The 14,587-nt window shown below is 46.4% G+C and overlaps 1 protein-coding gene across 2 annotated transcripts in view; it reads right to left on the minus strand.

Annotated features, from left to right (window-relative positions):
* Positions 1-14,587, minus strand: part of ERCC2 (ERCC excision repair 2, TFIIH core complex helicase subunit) — a 1,037,455-nt gene that overhangs the window by 968,520 nt on the left and 54,348 nt on the right. The gene's annotated exons all lie outside the window — the stretch shown is intronic.

Here is a 14,587-nt window from a genome sequence, read left to right on the forward strand (position 1 = left end):
CCACCCTCCTGGCAGATGTGTTGCCACGAGGAAAGCCGTTTTCTACGAGAGGAACTTGAGGGGGGCCTCATTCATAGGCTCGAAGGGGGCCCCCTCATGAGCCTCGTCAGTACCCCGTTGAGTTCCCACGCCGGGGCAGGCGCCTTCACAGGCAGTCAGTGATCCAGATAAGATTTGGAAGTGGGAGTATTTTACTCCCTATTTTTCAAAGTTGGGAGTCAAATTATTTTTTAGGGAGTAAAAATGCAAGTCCAGTTCCCAATGAGAGTATTTTATAAGCAAGTAAATATGTTTTACCTGAAAAACGGAATTTATTTTGTAATAAATATTTCATTGCACCTAGTTATTCATGCACATTAAAAAAGACATATTTACTTCTTCCGATCAGAAAGTTATAATAGTTTCGTCCTGTGGTACTACGTGCACTGCTGGTCCAAACATATCCATTGAGCCGTGTCAGTGAAAGTGGGGGCATATGGTCATGTGTCTGTTTCCCATTTTTTGTCAGGAGTATTTTTACTCCACATTTTAATTTTTTGGGCGTATTTGCCTATTTTTCGGGTGTAAAAGTGACCGATACACCCCTTATCTGTAGGGTTGGTCGAAACATTCCTTTGAGGAACTCCTTGACGAGACTGTTGGACCAAAGAGAAGATCATCCTGGAGACCTGGTGTAGCGGGAGATAGCCGCTAGATGCTCCTTGATAGAGGCGTGCGCCAACCCCGCCTTGGCCAAGGACAACAAGTACGGAAGAATCTGCAGGGCCGTGACCCACAGGGGATTGATCTTCTGCGCCCAGCACCACGAAGCAAAAGGCTTCCACTTGTGCCCGTAGCACTTCGACGCTCTGGCCCTGGAAAGGACCTCCCTGGAATCTGCCGGCAACTCATACCCTCTGAACACTAAGGCTGCAGGAGCCAAGGCCTCAGGTACAGCGACCCCGGGTCATGATGCAGGATTGCGCCCCCTTCTCTGGTGAGCAGATCAGCAACCACTGGCAGCTTTACCATAGGTGATGTTGACAGGCTGACAGGGTCCGGGGCGACGAGGATCATCCTGCATCGGCATAGTTTGAGTTGATTGATGACTCGCAGCAGGAGAGGCAACAGAGGAAACGCTTCCACAAACAGGCCTTTCCACGGGAAGGAAAATGCGTCTCCCATGCTCCTCGGCTGGTGGAACCTGCTGGCGAATTTTTGGCATTTGGAATTTGTCGCAAACAGAACCCCCACTTGAGGAAGAGGCGGCCCACCTGATCCTGTCGAAGTTCCCACTCGTGGCCTAGGTGTTTTTAATGGTTTAATGAGGGAAGGCTCTTGCCCTAGCAGTTTTTCTGGGCGAGAGTTAATTCCCTAACATTTAATTATTTGTCAGGCTGCAGTCATTATGACACCCCCAGTCAAGGGTTTCTCCAACAATGCAGATTTCTTTAGTGCAGTTGCCTATGCAGCTACCACAAGTATCAGGGCCAGAACCCCCAGCTGTTTATTCTCCAGATTATCAAGGCTTTGCTCCAGACAGCCTTCGAACCAAGACTCTCAAAGGATTCCCTACTGCCTGTTTGACCATGTGGATCATTTGGCCTTAATCCCCTCCTGGTCTGTACCGGTTTTGCTATGTGTTGTTCTTTGGCTTTTCCTATTCAGGTTCTTATTCGCTGTCCCCTCCCTCCTCTATCTCATTCGCCACCGACAATCCACACAAGTCTGGAGTTTTCTACTTCTTTTTATAGTAATTCTCGTAATCAGTCTGTTTACCAGATAGTGTGGGTTTCATGATGGGTGCATTGCAACTAGTTCCACCTCTTCCACATGTGTATGCCTTTTTAGTGAACTTATCTTAGGTGTTATTTCTCTTCTAGTTATCCAATTCGGCCACTGCCTCTTTCCCACAGCCGAAAGTCTCCAAAAGACCATCAGCGGTGTTGTGATCAAGCAGGATGTCACTGGGAGTACTCAATTTAGCATCTGCCTTGAAACACTCAGTGAAAGTTAATTTGTGCCCAGATTGCATAAGTGCAGAAAGCATCTGCTTGTGCGAGGGGTTTCTCCCTGATGGTGAGTGCTCTGCATTGAGCTCTACCCCACCATACAGGCTAGTACTCGGGCAACCAAAGTGCACCCATCACAGAATCCTTGTCCATGAATGGATCCTTGGTTGGGAAATGGCATTCTAAGTTAGCCCTCCTTGAAGAAAGCATTTCCTGGCTTTGGGTTTCTTCCCGTAGCCTGGTCTACCTCGCATGCTGGCAGTGGACACTTATTTTCTGCTGCCCATAAATGACAACACCTTTTCAAGGACGGTACAGCTCTTCCAAAGGACAATTATGTAAGAGCGCCAATGGGAGAAATGGTTGATCCCCTCCACCCCCCATATACCTTGTCCAGGGGGGTCGCCCAACGGAGCCGGTGGTTCCCATTGGCCCGGGAGTTCCTCATTCCCTATCCATTGGCATCTCACAGGTGAAGTTGCCACATAGTACCCACAAAGGTAATAATACAGTAAGGCATAAAAGCTTACGAGATTGCTAAATCTCCTGTTCAGCAGACTAATGTGTAGTTTGAAAGCTTATGTATCAAACTATCTTTGTACTTCTTTTGTAGTCCAGAAAATGACAAGCTGCAATGGTTTTATGTGATAATGGCCCATGGGAAAAAGTCACCAGGTAGGCAACTTTTTTCCCTGCACCTCTAAAAGCCTTCCCCCAAATATTGTTTGTTTGTTTATTTATATGGCGCTCCAAACCCAAAGGTATCCGGGAGCAAATATACATGTTGCATACATACATGTTACATACAAGGTTGCATTTAGGCAAAACGAGTTGTTGTTATCCATTACAGTTGACAAAGGACTACAGCATAGAAAGTGTTAAGTAGATTCACATCTTAGTATTATAGGTTATAACATGCTGCAGTAGGGTTATCATGTTCGTGAGTTATATAGTTGATAATGCAGATGCAGATGTGATGGGTGGCCGGAAGCTATCAAGTTGTGGTAGATCAAGCTCAGGGGTACAGGATAGAGCAGGTCACAATATCAGCAAGGCTTAGTTCCAAGTCATGGATAGTTCTTGCGCAGTTAGCCAGGATCTTCGTTTCTTGCGAAAGGGCAGGTAGGCTGCCTCGACTCTGATGTCGGTGGGCAGTGTATTCCACATTTTGGCTGCCAGGACTGGGAAGCTCTTTCCCCCAAATTTTCTAGTTTGTATCTTGGGATGGTGAGTTGGTTCACCTGGGCGGATCTGGTGGGTCTGTCAGAGCGATTTTCTGTAAATTGACAGTTGAGGTATTTCGGGGCACAGTTGGCTAGGCACTTGTGTGTCAAGGATAAGGTTTTATAATGGATTCCGTCTTTGATAGGAAGCCAATGGAGGCTTTGTCGCGTGGCAGAGGTTTAGGTATGTTCAAGGCTGCTCCAAGGGCGTTATTTTATACTACTTGAAGTTTGTTAAGGTTGGGCAAACTGGTTCCGTTGTAGAGGGTGTTGCAATAGTCAAGCTTGGATAGGATAAGTGCTCTGGCAAGGATGATGCAAATGTTAGATGAGAGGAACGGTCTGCAGGTGGTTATAAGTTTGGCTGTGTATGCCACTGAGGAGGCAGTGGCATTGATTTGTTTGGTGAGGCTGAGATTGGAGTCTAGGTATATTCCAAGTGTTTTGACTGCTTTGGCGACTTGAATGATGTTGTCGATGGTGAAGGATTGGAACTGGGGCGGGGCAATTTGTTTAGACAGTTTTGTGCACCAATCAGGAGGAGTTCAGTTTTGTTGTCATTCAAGCAGAGACCATGAATGGCCATCCATGCTTGAATGACTTGGTATATTGGGTTCAAGAGTATGGAGTCCGAGGGGAATGAGAATTTGGGTATCATCTGCATAATTGGTGTAGGCGATACCCAAACTGTCTAGGTGGTCAAACAGGGGCTTTATAAAGATATTATACAAAGATGGGGAGACGAAAGACCCTTGTGGAACGGTAGTTGCTGAAGTGGAGAAGACTCTCATAGTTCTGTTGGAGAGAAAAGATTGAATCCAGGAGGTGGCTTTGGTAGAAAAGTGAGTAGCGGAGGTCAGATGTTCGCAAAGGACCTTGTGACTGACAAGGTCAAAGGCCGCTGAGAGGTCTAGGAGAAGAAGGAGAGCTATGTTCCCATTATCCCTTAGCTCGTCCATTTGAGTTTTAAAGTCGATGAGCGCCGTTTCTGTGCCATGACCTTTTGAATTTGGAAGTAGGCTGCCCGGTCAAGGATTTTGAGGAGGAACGGTACTGTGGTAATGGGTCGATAATTAGTGGGAATGTTAGGGTCCAGTGCCGGTTTCTTTAAGAGTGGAAGGACCCAAGCATCTTTAAAATTGGTTGGTAATGGTTTCAAATGAGGGGTTAATAAGGGTTGTGATGAAGGGAGCAAGGTTAGTTGCCATTTCTTTAATGAAGGTAGGCAGGCATGAGTCTCCCTGGCATCTGGAAGGTTTAAGACTTTCAATAATCTTGGTGACTTCTGATATTGAGACTGGCGAGAATTGGAAAAGGGTAACCTGGATAGGTGCAATGTTGGGCTGGTTGAAGTGTAGGTCATCAAGGACCAGACTCCGCTTTTTTTTGGTTAATTTTATTTTGTAGGTGCGTGATTTTGTCCAGCAGTGCATTTTGGACGTTGGTGCACCATAAGGTGTCTTTAGAGCATTGGTCATCTGGCGTCATGGGTGTTCCTAGTTCCCGAAGGATGGAGAAAAGTTCTTTGGTCCCAGATTTAGCGTTGCAAATTCTCTCTTTGTAGGCATCACGTTTGATTAGGTGGATGACATGTTTGTAGTTGATAGAGGTTAGTGCGAATTTCTCTTTGTTAGCAGATGAAGGGTTCCTTTTCCAGGCTCCCTCAGCTGCCCTCTTAGTACTCCAGAGCTTTTTAAGGCTGATGGTGTTCCAGGAATTAAGGTGAGCTGCTTGTTTAGCTTTATGCATTTTTAGTGGGGCTACTTTGTCTAAGGCCGAGGTGAGGGTATGGATGTACAAATCTACCAACTTTTCAGTGTTTAGGTTGGTGAGGTCTCAAGGATTGGTGATGGGAGAGAGTAGCGGAAGAATCTCAATCTGGTGATGTTCTTTTTGTTTCTGGTTAAGGCGGGGGGGCCAGGATCGGTGTGGGGGGTGAGTAGGGCGATTCCTGGATGTTGAACGTGATTGTCTGACCAGGCGCACAGTGAGTTAGATAGAATCTTGATATTGCAGTTAAGATCGGCGATCCAATATAGGGTTCTCCCTTTCATATGTGTAGGGCTGGTGATTCGGTTCAGAAAGCCTAGTTCAGACAGAGTATTGGCTAGCACCAGGGCGTTGTTGTCTTTAGGGTCATTGAGACCCAGGTTAAGGTCGCCTAGTAGAGTGATCTTGGAGCTAGGTTTGGCGCTGTTAGTGAGGAGAGAGGTAATATCTTCTTCAAGCGAGGATACCGGGCCAGGCGGTCGGTAGAGGATGTGTAGGGTGAGAGTAGTTTTGGCAGAGGTGGGAACTTTGATAGAGAGGAGATCGCCAGAATTAAACGCCTGGTGGGAAGGTGTTACTCTTGCTTTTAGTTGTTTTCTAGCTATGAGCGCTACACCCCCTCCTCTAGCATGTTCTCTGTCAGTCCTTAAGATCATATAATTGTCTGGAATGGCCAGGACAAGGGAGGGTCCAGCTGCTGCGTGTAGCCAGGTCTCTAAAACGGCTAGAAGGTCGAGGTTGTTGGTAAGGATGAGGTCCGCAATGTCAAGGGTGTGTGCATTGAGAGATCTCGCGTTTATGAGTGTGCATTTGATGTGCTGTGGTTTGGGGTGCTGTGCCTGGGATTTGGACGAGACTGAGGCTGGCTTACTGGGTGGTGGGCCTAGCAGTAGTTGCGAGGGTGTGTCTCTGCCGTGATTAGTTTTCGGAGGTTTGCGTTTGTGGTGTTTAACATGGTTCCTGTGGGGAATTCTGTTGAAGTGGGGGCTGCGGGGGTGTTAATCAGGATGTCGGGGGACATGGCACTTCTGGATCTGAGTCTAGCGTTTCTGATGTGGTGTGGGCAGGGGAGGTTGGGCCTGGGCCTGTAGGTGTATTTTGTTATCCATTCGATGGGGGAAGAGGATAGGGGTAGTGGTGGTAGTCTTGGGTGAGCGCACAGAGTTATAGGGTGAAGTGGGCTGAAAGGGTGGGCCATGGGTGGATGCATGGCGGGTGGCGAGGAGGTAGATGAGAGTAATATGTGGCCAAGTTGCCCTGTGGTCAGAAGGTGGCGCAAGGGGAAGATGGGTAGAGTCTAATGGCAGGGAGTATAGTTGTGGCCGTCGTGAGGGTGCACGCAGTATCTGGTTCTTAGGTGGTCTGAGGGAGGTGGCGACTGTCGTTGATTAGTACAGTGAACGATGCATAGAGTTTTTAAATGGATCCGCTTTTTGATTGGGAGCCAGTAAAGTGTTGAGTGCAGGGGTGGTGTGTTGAAATCTTTTGGAGTTTAGAAGTAATCTTGCTCTTACATTTTGCACTCTGCACTCTGTGCTTTGTTGAGCAGATATTCCAGGAATCCAGGGAAGAGGATGTTGGTTTGGTCAGGTTTAGCAGATATTCCAGGAATCCAGGGAAGGGGATGTTGGTTTGGTCAGGTTATGAATGTATCCGTGAAATAACAGCCATGGTCCTGTGGTGAATGTCAGGTAGGCCATGATGTGTCTGAATGTGCAGATTTGAAAGAAGCAACTTGTAACAATACCTTTAACCTGTGGTCCTCCTAGGTTTACTGTTCATTGTGATTCCAAGGTTCCTCGCAGTAGGAAAGGGACTACTATGTCTTGCTAGGCAATCACTGTGGGTTGAGGCTCAGGGGCAGAAATAGAAGTTGCAAGTAAATAGCCAGCCATACAAAAGTCACTCGCCACATCAATTCTATACATACGCACAGCGCACCATTTCTTACTCACCAAGAGTCAGATATCACTAGCCAGTGGCTAGTGGCGAGTGCAAGATTTGCACCCTGGTTTAGGTGATGCTGCACCCTTGATCACGAGTTGTCTTAGTTGGTTTGAGCTCAAATCTATTTGAGGTCATCTGAGTGACGGCCCATTTGAAAGTGTGTAGATTTGTGTATGTTTTTTGCACAGCTGAAGCATGCAGGTCCTGTGCTGTGGATGAAATTAGGTAGGGGTCATGTATACATGTTGAAGAGAAGATAAACTAGAACCTATGGGTACTCTGCGTCAGCAAGAATGTAATCTGAAAGGGCTGTGACTAATCGGATTATGTCGTCCCTTCTCCCCTAGCTGGAGCCCTTTACCATGGGTCCAGGGCAGTGCTTCCACAGTACAATAGTCCCCCTGGCGTTGGTGTACCGAGGGAGGATTATATGGGGGAGGAACCCCATTATGGGATTGGGGACAACCATGCTCAGAGAACGCAGTATTCCCCTGCATTAGTAGACCTAAACCCTTCACCAATGCTAATCCCTCCTTTCCCTTCTTTTGCTCGAGAGATACAGCAGCTGCTCGGGACACACCTGTACCTGCCAAGCAGATGCAAACAGGTACACGGGTTACACGAGACGTGCTGGAGGTCCGGGGAGCAAGGCGGTGAAGGCAGAACCAGAGGTTCTGGGACCCTGCAAACGAAGTGTGAGTCTGGGAACCACACCCATAGGAGAAACAGAAACAGAAACAAAGCCAATCAGAATATTACAAGTCTGGGACCCGCACCCAAATACAGATAGTCCATGATAGGACAACTGCTTGGCAGGAGAGTAAACAAAGTAGTTCTTAATATTACGAGTGTGGCAGTCCATGAGAGGATGAATGTTTGGCAGGAGAATACACCAAGCAGTTTTGAATATTGTGAGTCTGGGACCCGCACCCTAATGAGAAGTTCATTAAAGGATAACAGCTTTGCAGGGGAGTAAACCAAGCAGTTATAAATATAGCGAGTCGGGGACTCAAACCCAAAAAGAGGAACAGTCCATAAGAGAACAATTTATTGGCAGGGGTGTAAACCAAGCAATTCTGAATACTGCAAGTCTGGGACCCAAACTAAGTGAAGAATACCTAGCAAAAACGAATCCTATGCTTGATAAAAGGAGTGTGCCAAGTTGTTGGGATAAATAGTAGAAATACAAGTAGCATATTATTGTGCCTACTGACATTTGTATAATAAATACACGCCTGAGAGTCTCCAGAAGGGACAAAACATTACAAAAAGGAATCTAGGGGAAAGCATTGTAACCCTAACCTTAGACTCCTACAGTTTTGAACATTTGTTTATTTTTACCACTTGTGATTACCCAAGAGACTGGGAACTTTTCGGTTGGTTGGATCTACAAAGGATACTTTACTTTGGGAAGAGATCATCCTTGTACAGTTGGTTTGACTTATTAGTGTCAGGGACAGAGGTAGGCTTTTTGAGCCAGGACAGTGACAGACTTTATAGTTTGGACCTTCTGACAATTTCCTTAGTTTTCTTGGAGCCAGGGAACCCCATCTTAGTTTTAGGGTCAGAGGCATTTTTCCAACCCAGTTTCATATAATAAAGGTTTCTGCCCTAAAACCAGCAACCAATGTGTCCGAGCCTTACTTCTGCGCCCTCGCAGGGCCCATTTGTGTTTATCGTCCTTGTAATGCGTGTGTAAAAAGGAGCTAAAAAAACATGGCAACAGTGCGCAGCCATATTGGACATTCATTCCCCATGAACACAATGGAAGTCTATGCTCCTTTGAATTGAATTAGCAGATCTGACTTCTGCCACGGTTGTAATGTTTATATTTGGAAGCAGAGATTCACACTATGGAGGATAGTTGGCACGTTGTGTGACCAAGGACGCACCAAGAAGGGAGTTGAAGTAAAGCAGGTGCAGTGATAAGGGGTGCTGGGAACGAGCGTGCAAGAGACAAGCTGGGTTCTTCCAATATTAACTGGATTTTTCCACTCTGTGTCCCCATGCTTGTTGTCCGTCCTTCGGCCAGGGACGGTTAGCAACCTAAGGGAGGCAGGGCATGTTTCCCCATAAGAGGGAGGGCTTCCAGGTAGTAGATTCAGATTTGGAACACCGGGTGAAGAAGTCTCGCTGAGAGGGAGGACGCTCTGCTCCAGACCCTGTTAGTGTGTGGGATCTCTCTGCTATATGCCTCAGGACTGGGTAGTGTTGTGGTGGCCGAGATGAAGCTCTCCCTCAACAACCAGAACGGTGAAGTACTTTCTCTGTTCTTATTAATGTATATTTTTTAATCGTATGCATTTGTAGTGTTGTATGCATGTTTTATACAGTAACTGAATAAAGGCCCTGTGAAGAGCCGATTATATTCTAATTATTGGCTGTAGTGTGAGTTATTGCCTCCCCGAGCTGAAAACCTTTAGTCTGTGTGATAAGGTAAGTGGTTTCTCAGGTATCCCACAAAACAAAGCGAAACAGTCCTCTCGGTAAAGAAGGAGGTGATTCAGCAGAGAGCCATTGCCTTTACCTCAATGTACTCTATCATCTTTAGTACGATCTTGTGACTGATGGTGTCGATTACGGTTTTAAATACCCAGTCAGGATGAGTGCAACGGGTGAATCTTTGCCTGTGTTGTTCTTGTTCAACATGTTTCTTATGTTATGATATGGACATTTATAAAGCGCAGCATTCACCCGAAGGCATCTTGGCGCTGAACGAAAGGTAGACCGGAAGAACAGGCTAACAACCGAAAGTTTAGAAAAGATATGTTTTTAAAGCACGACGAAAGGACAAATGATGTTCCATTTCACGCAGAACAAAAGGGAGGGCGTTCCATGCTCTTGATGGAGCCACAGAGATAGCACGTTCACCAATACGGGAACGTTTAGTCCAGGGAATTTGGGTGGTCAGGGAGGTTTCTGAGTGAAGTGCTCTTGATGGAATATAAGGGGGACATTTCGCCTGGAGATATTCTGCCCCCTGATTATAGAATGCTTTATGGACAATGCATAGAGACTTGAATAACACCCTCTTTGCAACAGGAAGCCAGTGCAGTTGGCAAAGAATAAGGGGAATGGGAGCACCATAAGGCGGGTGGATAGCTGCTCTCGCAGCCGTGTTCTGAAGTAGCTGGAGTCGATGTATTGAATAGGCAGGTTGTCCTAATGGAGCGCGCTGCAGTAGTCAATACTGCTCATTACAAAGGAGGAAACTACAGGAGCATGAAAATGTGATGGAAATATAGGGAAGAACCTTACGAAGAACCCTCAACTTAAAATGGCCTGATTGGCAAAAAGATGATACCTGATCTGACATTGAAACAGTGTTAGAGGAAAGGAGCCCAAGCTAGAGGTCCAATACAGTAGCAGGATCAGCTGTACCCACAACCAGTACCTAAGTTTTATCGCCGTTTAATTTCAGCCAGTTCCTGGACATCCATTCACCCACAGCCTCGAAGCATCCCCTAAACCGAGAGGCAGTATCACAACAGGACAGATAAAGCCGAAGGAGGATCTGTGCGTCATCAGCATAGGAAGCAGTGGGACTGGATGATACCAAGAAGAGGCTAAATGTAAACGTTGAAAGGAATAGGTGATACTGCAAAGCCTTGAGGGACTCCGCACGACAGAGGGGCAGGTTTGGATTTGAAAGGAGTCAGGTATATGGATTAGGATCAACCTGAGAAAAAGGAAGTGAACCACTTGAGCACTATGCCAGATAGGCCAGCAGAGGAAAGGCGGGCAACCATGGTGAGGTGATCCACAGAGTCAAAAGCAGCTGATAGATCTAAAAGAATCCCTTCTCTGACGCCACCCTGGTCCACCAACCGTGCCAGAGCATCCACTACTGCCACCAGCACTGATTCAGTATCCCTGCCAGGCCGAAAACCAGACTGGAATGGGTCTAGAAAATGAGAAGTTCAATAAAGGCACCAAGCAGTGGAGAGAAGAGATTCAAGCACCTTCATGGTGAACACGAGGAGAGAGATGGGACGAAAATGAGTTTTGAGCATAGTCATAGCAGATAGCACATCTTGCAAGGAAAAGGCAGGAAATGATGACCAACCCGCCACGGACCCAATGTCAGTATAAGACACCTTCGGTAAGTCAACAGAAGAGCATACACTGTTGAGGTTATTGCAAATCAAAATAATCTTTTCCTCAAAGAAAGAGGACAGGGAGGCAGAGAGCTTGCAAGGATATAACAGGAGATTTTTGCGGTAAGGATAATGGCTTTACCAACTCAAAGAGCTTTAGGTTGGTTAACGGCATCTGCAACTTTCTCACTAAAGAAGGATTGTTCGCCAGGAAAGTTGCGTCCTGGTATTGAATGGAGGTTTGACGGCTTATAATGTTTGCTCCATCTTCTTTCCGCCTGCCTACGGAGAAGCTTTAGCGTCTTTAAATCTTCATTACACCAAGGTTCAGAGGGGCGAACCTTAGCTATACTGCGCTTCAAATCCATAGCGAGCAGAGTGTTCCTCATTGGCCTAAATAGTATTGTATTTCATGAAGCAAATTGTTTGTCGATGGCGTATTGCTGCAACTATCGGTAGATTGTTTTTTTAAAGATTTTTTGCCAATGAAAAATGTATTGGAGATTGGGTGGTAATTAGCTGGGACGTTAGGATTTTTTTAAAGAGAGGTTTATTAAAGCCTTCTTTAAGGCGAGAGCGTCGATACCCTTCTCAATGGTCGGGCTCAAAGGCGATAGGAAGGTAGGTTGATTGATTGATTATTATGCGCCTATACACAAGTGTTTCAAGGCGCAACAAGGCAAGGGAAGGGGGAGCAAAGGGAGGACAAGACAACAATCTTACTAGGACTCGTGTCATTGAGTTTGTGCAAGTGCACAAAAAGAAGTGCAGGGAAGGAGGGACACAGGGTGAAGTGCACCCAGAGCTGCAGGGCCCCCGAGTTAAGTGCAAGGAAGGCTGGGACTACAAGGGGCAATCCTAGTCCAGTGTTAATCTAAGTTGCATTTTGTAGAAGTTAAGGTGTCAGAGGTCTTCCGGAGAGCCTGCTGGGTTGCTTGAAAGGACCATGGTGAGAGAGAGTGGACGGAGGTGATAGGGCAGAATGCAAATAATGGCAGGGAGGTAGGTTGCACCAGTATTATTATCCTAGGGTGCGTCAGACCATTTCCTATCCAGTTGTTCTTGGAGTTTGTAGGTTTCGTTGCTAAAGTGTATCACAACAGTCACAGACTTCCTGAGTAAGTGTTGGGTCTGTGCTAGAAGTTTCAGGGGTTTTGAATTCTTGGATGATTTTCAAAAGGTTTTTCTGCCTGTGTTGTGCTGATTCAATTCCATTCGAGTAGTGCGATTTTAGATTATGATACGATTCGGCTTGTACTAAACCATTTAGAGACTGGGTTATTTTCTAAGGTTTTCAAAAGGCCCCTTTGGTGCTATGCTGTCCAGGGTGTGTGAGAAACCTGAAGGTGTCTCTCTGACTAGTCCCCAGGATCTGTCTTCCAGGTGGCCAGGACACGGCAATCGCTATTAGATCCAGTTCCTGGGGGCCGATCAGTGAGGGAGGATCACCTGATGGGGGTCTCCTCTGGGAATGGAAGTGGGACACCGACGGGTGAGACGTGGTAGCCCTCTTCTTTTAACACCTTGTCCCCATCCTACCCCATAGGATATTTAAACACTGTAACCCAACCCCACCCCACCCCCTTCCCGACACAAACACTTTGCACACCACAAAAGACAATGGACAAACACGAGAGCCGTTTACCTGATATGTCCCAACACGAGGGTCAGGCAAAGTCAGGCAATTGACCAGAATCACACACTCTGGACAGCCCTTTCCCTTCCCCACAGTGATAAAAGGTGGAGCACGAGAGTACAATACGAGCAAGGCAGACCGCACAAGGAGAGAACTAACTCAGAACGGCAGTTCAAGAGGAGGAGCAATACGTCACGAACCGAGAGGGTGACAAGGACAGAAGAAACCTTGTACTTTCTGACTAAGGCATGTGAAACCTCCATGGAAGGAAGCGTAAGACCGCAAACAATAGCCAGAGGGTGTTGCAGAAGATGTCAACGGTACACGGCGCCCTCCTTCGCTGATAACCAAGCCGTGGAGAGATGTTTGCCACTGTGGTACTGGCCTTGACTCCAGGGACAAGAAAAGCCAATCAGTTCATCACAGCCGGTGAGTCGAGGGGAAAGCCGATAAGAAACCGAACTGTGTTGAACAAAAGTAGCAAACGGATGATTGCAGAAAGTACAAAGAACTGTTGATATGAAAGGGGAAAACCAGCTAAAGAGGAGTCAGGCACCACATAGTCAGGCACCACATGAGTGCTCACTCAGGAAACTCTAGGCGATTACCCTGTTGTTCAAACTACTGTTACGAGAATGCTTGGGAAAGGTGAGAAGAGGGTCAAAGTGGTCATACGGGGGTCTAGTAAAATCCTCTGTACTGTCGAAAGTCTTTGAACGGCAGATGATCGTGAAGCTAAGGGAAGTGAATCTCGCATCATAAGAACTGTTCAAGGAAATTGTGTAACTGACAAAATTGGCAAGAGTGAACCCCACGGAGGGATGCCGATAAGGAGGGGGCAAAGCCAAAGGTCCCGATAAATAGTGTGTTGACAAGAATGAACTTGGCAGAGGGTTGTCCATATTGAACTGTTTAAAAAGACATTTAAGATTTGTGAGTGTCACAGAGGAGATTGTGTTGAAAGCCGTAGTGAACCCGATGGAGGGAGGCTAACATTCGAGAAAGGCCGGAACCCAGAAGATGGGGGATCCTGGGGTGAAAAGGCATCACCAAATGTACAAGCATAAAGGAACTTTTTTATTGTTTGGAACAGATCAGGTGCTCGGAGGCAAAATACTTTTTTTTATAAAAAAGTAACTTAAGGTAGTGATACCTAAGAGCGGAACTGTAGTCTCGTGCTAGGAAAGTTTGAGTGTGGGCTGTGCTCCAGAGTCCCAAATTGTCATGTGCTCAAAACATGGGGAAGGGAGACCACAACTACCACATCCTGACTTATTTGTGAACACTTCCTTCATTCCTCTGAATCCTATCCCACATTCTTTGTTTGTATTTAGCGTAAGGATTGGCAATAGGTTTTTCTTAGTATGGGCCTTTTTATTTGACAAGACGCAACTAGGACTGCCTTATTATTATTGGATGGTTGTAGCTTGATTAGATTTAGGTTTAGATTAGGCGTTTTTCCAACCCGCATATACAGTTTAATAAACACCCTTGAACTATGATCACTTGTGTCCATCTATTCTTGATACCATGCCTTCCTTACAGGTGGCATTTCTCCAGATGTAAACGTACACGAGTTGATGCTCTAGTGTTTTGTTCTGTATCTTGGAGTGTGTTTTCTATGTGTTTTTACAGGCGAGTGACCACATGGATCCCTTTCCAAGGTCTTCAGTAGTCCTACAATGGTTTTGCAAGCAACAGCACTTGAGTGAAGATGGTGAGGGATATGGATAGATGGCCTCCCCCAGAAGAATCAAACTGGCAAGGATACAGTAGTGAAGTTCTTATTGCAGAAGACCACAACTACGGTGTATCTTGCCTCACCGGTGGGTCCTCTAACCTAGCTGTTTGAGGTTAAATGTAAAAGGTTTATGGACACAGACTTTGTAGCTGGGCAAACCCCCTTCGCAAGCCAGATGTTTA

Source organism: Ambystoma mexicanum, chromosome 2p (assembly GCF_040938575.1).
Source record: "Ambystoma mexicanum isolate Mex_15411 chromosome 2p, UKY_AmexF1_1, whole genome shotgun sequence".
NCBI lineage: Eukaryota > Metazoa > Chordata > Amphibia > Caudata > Ambystomatidae > Ambystoma > Ambystoma mexicanum.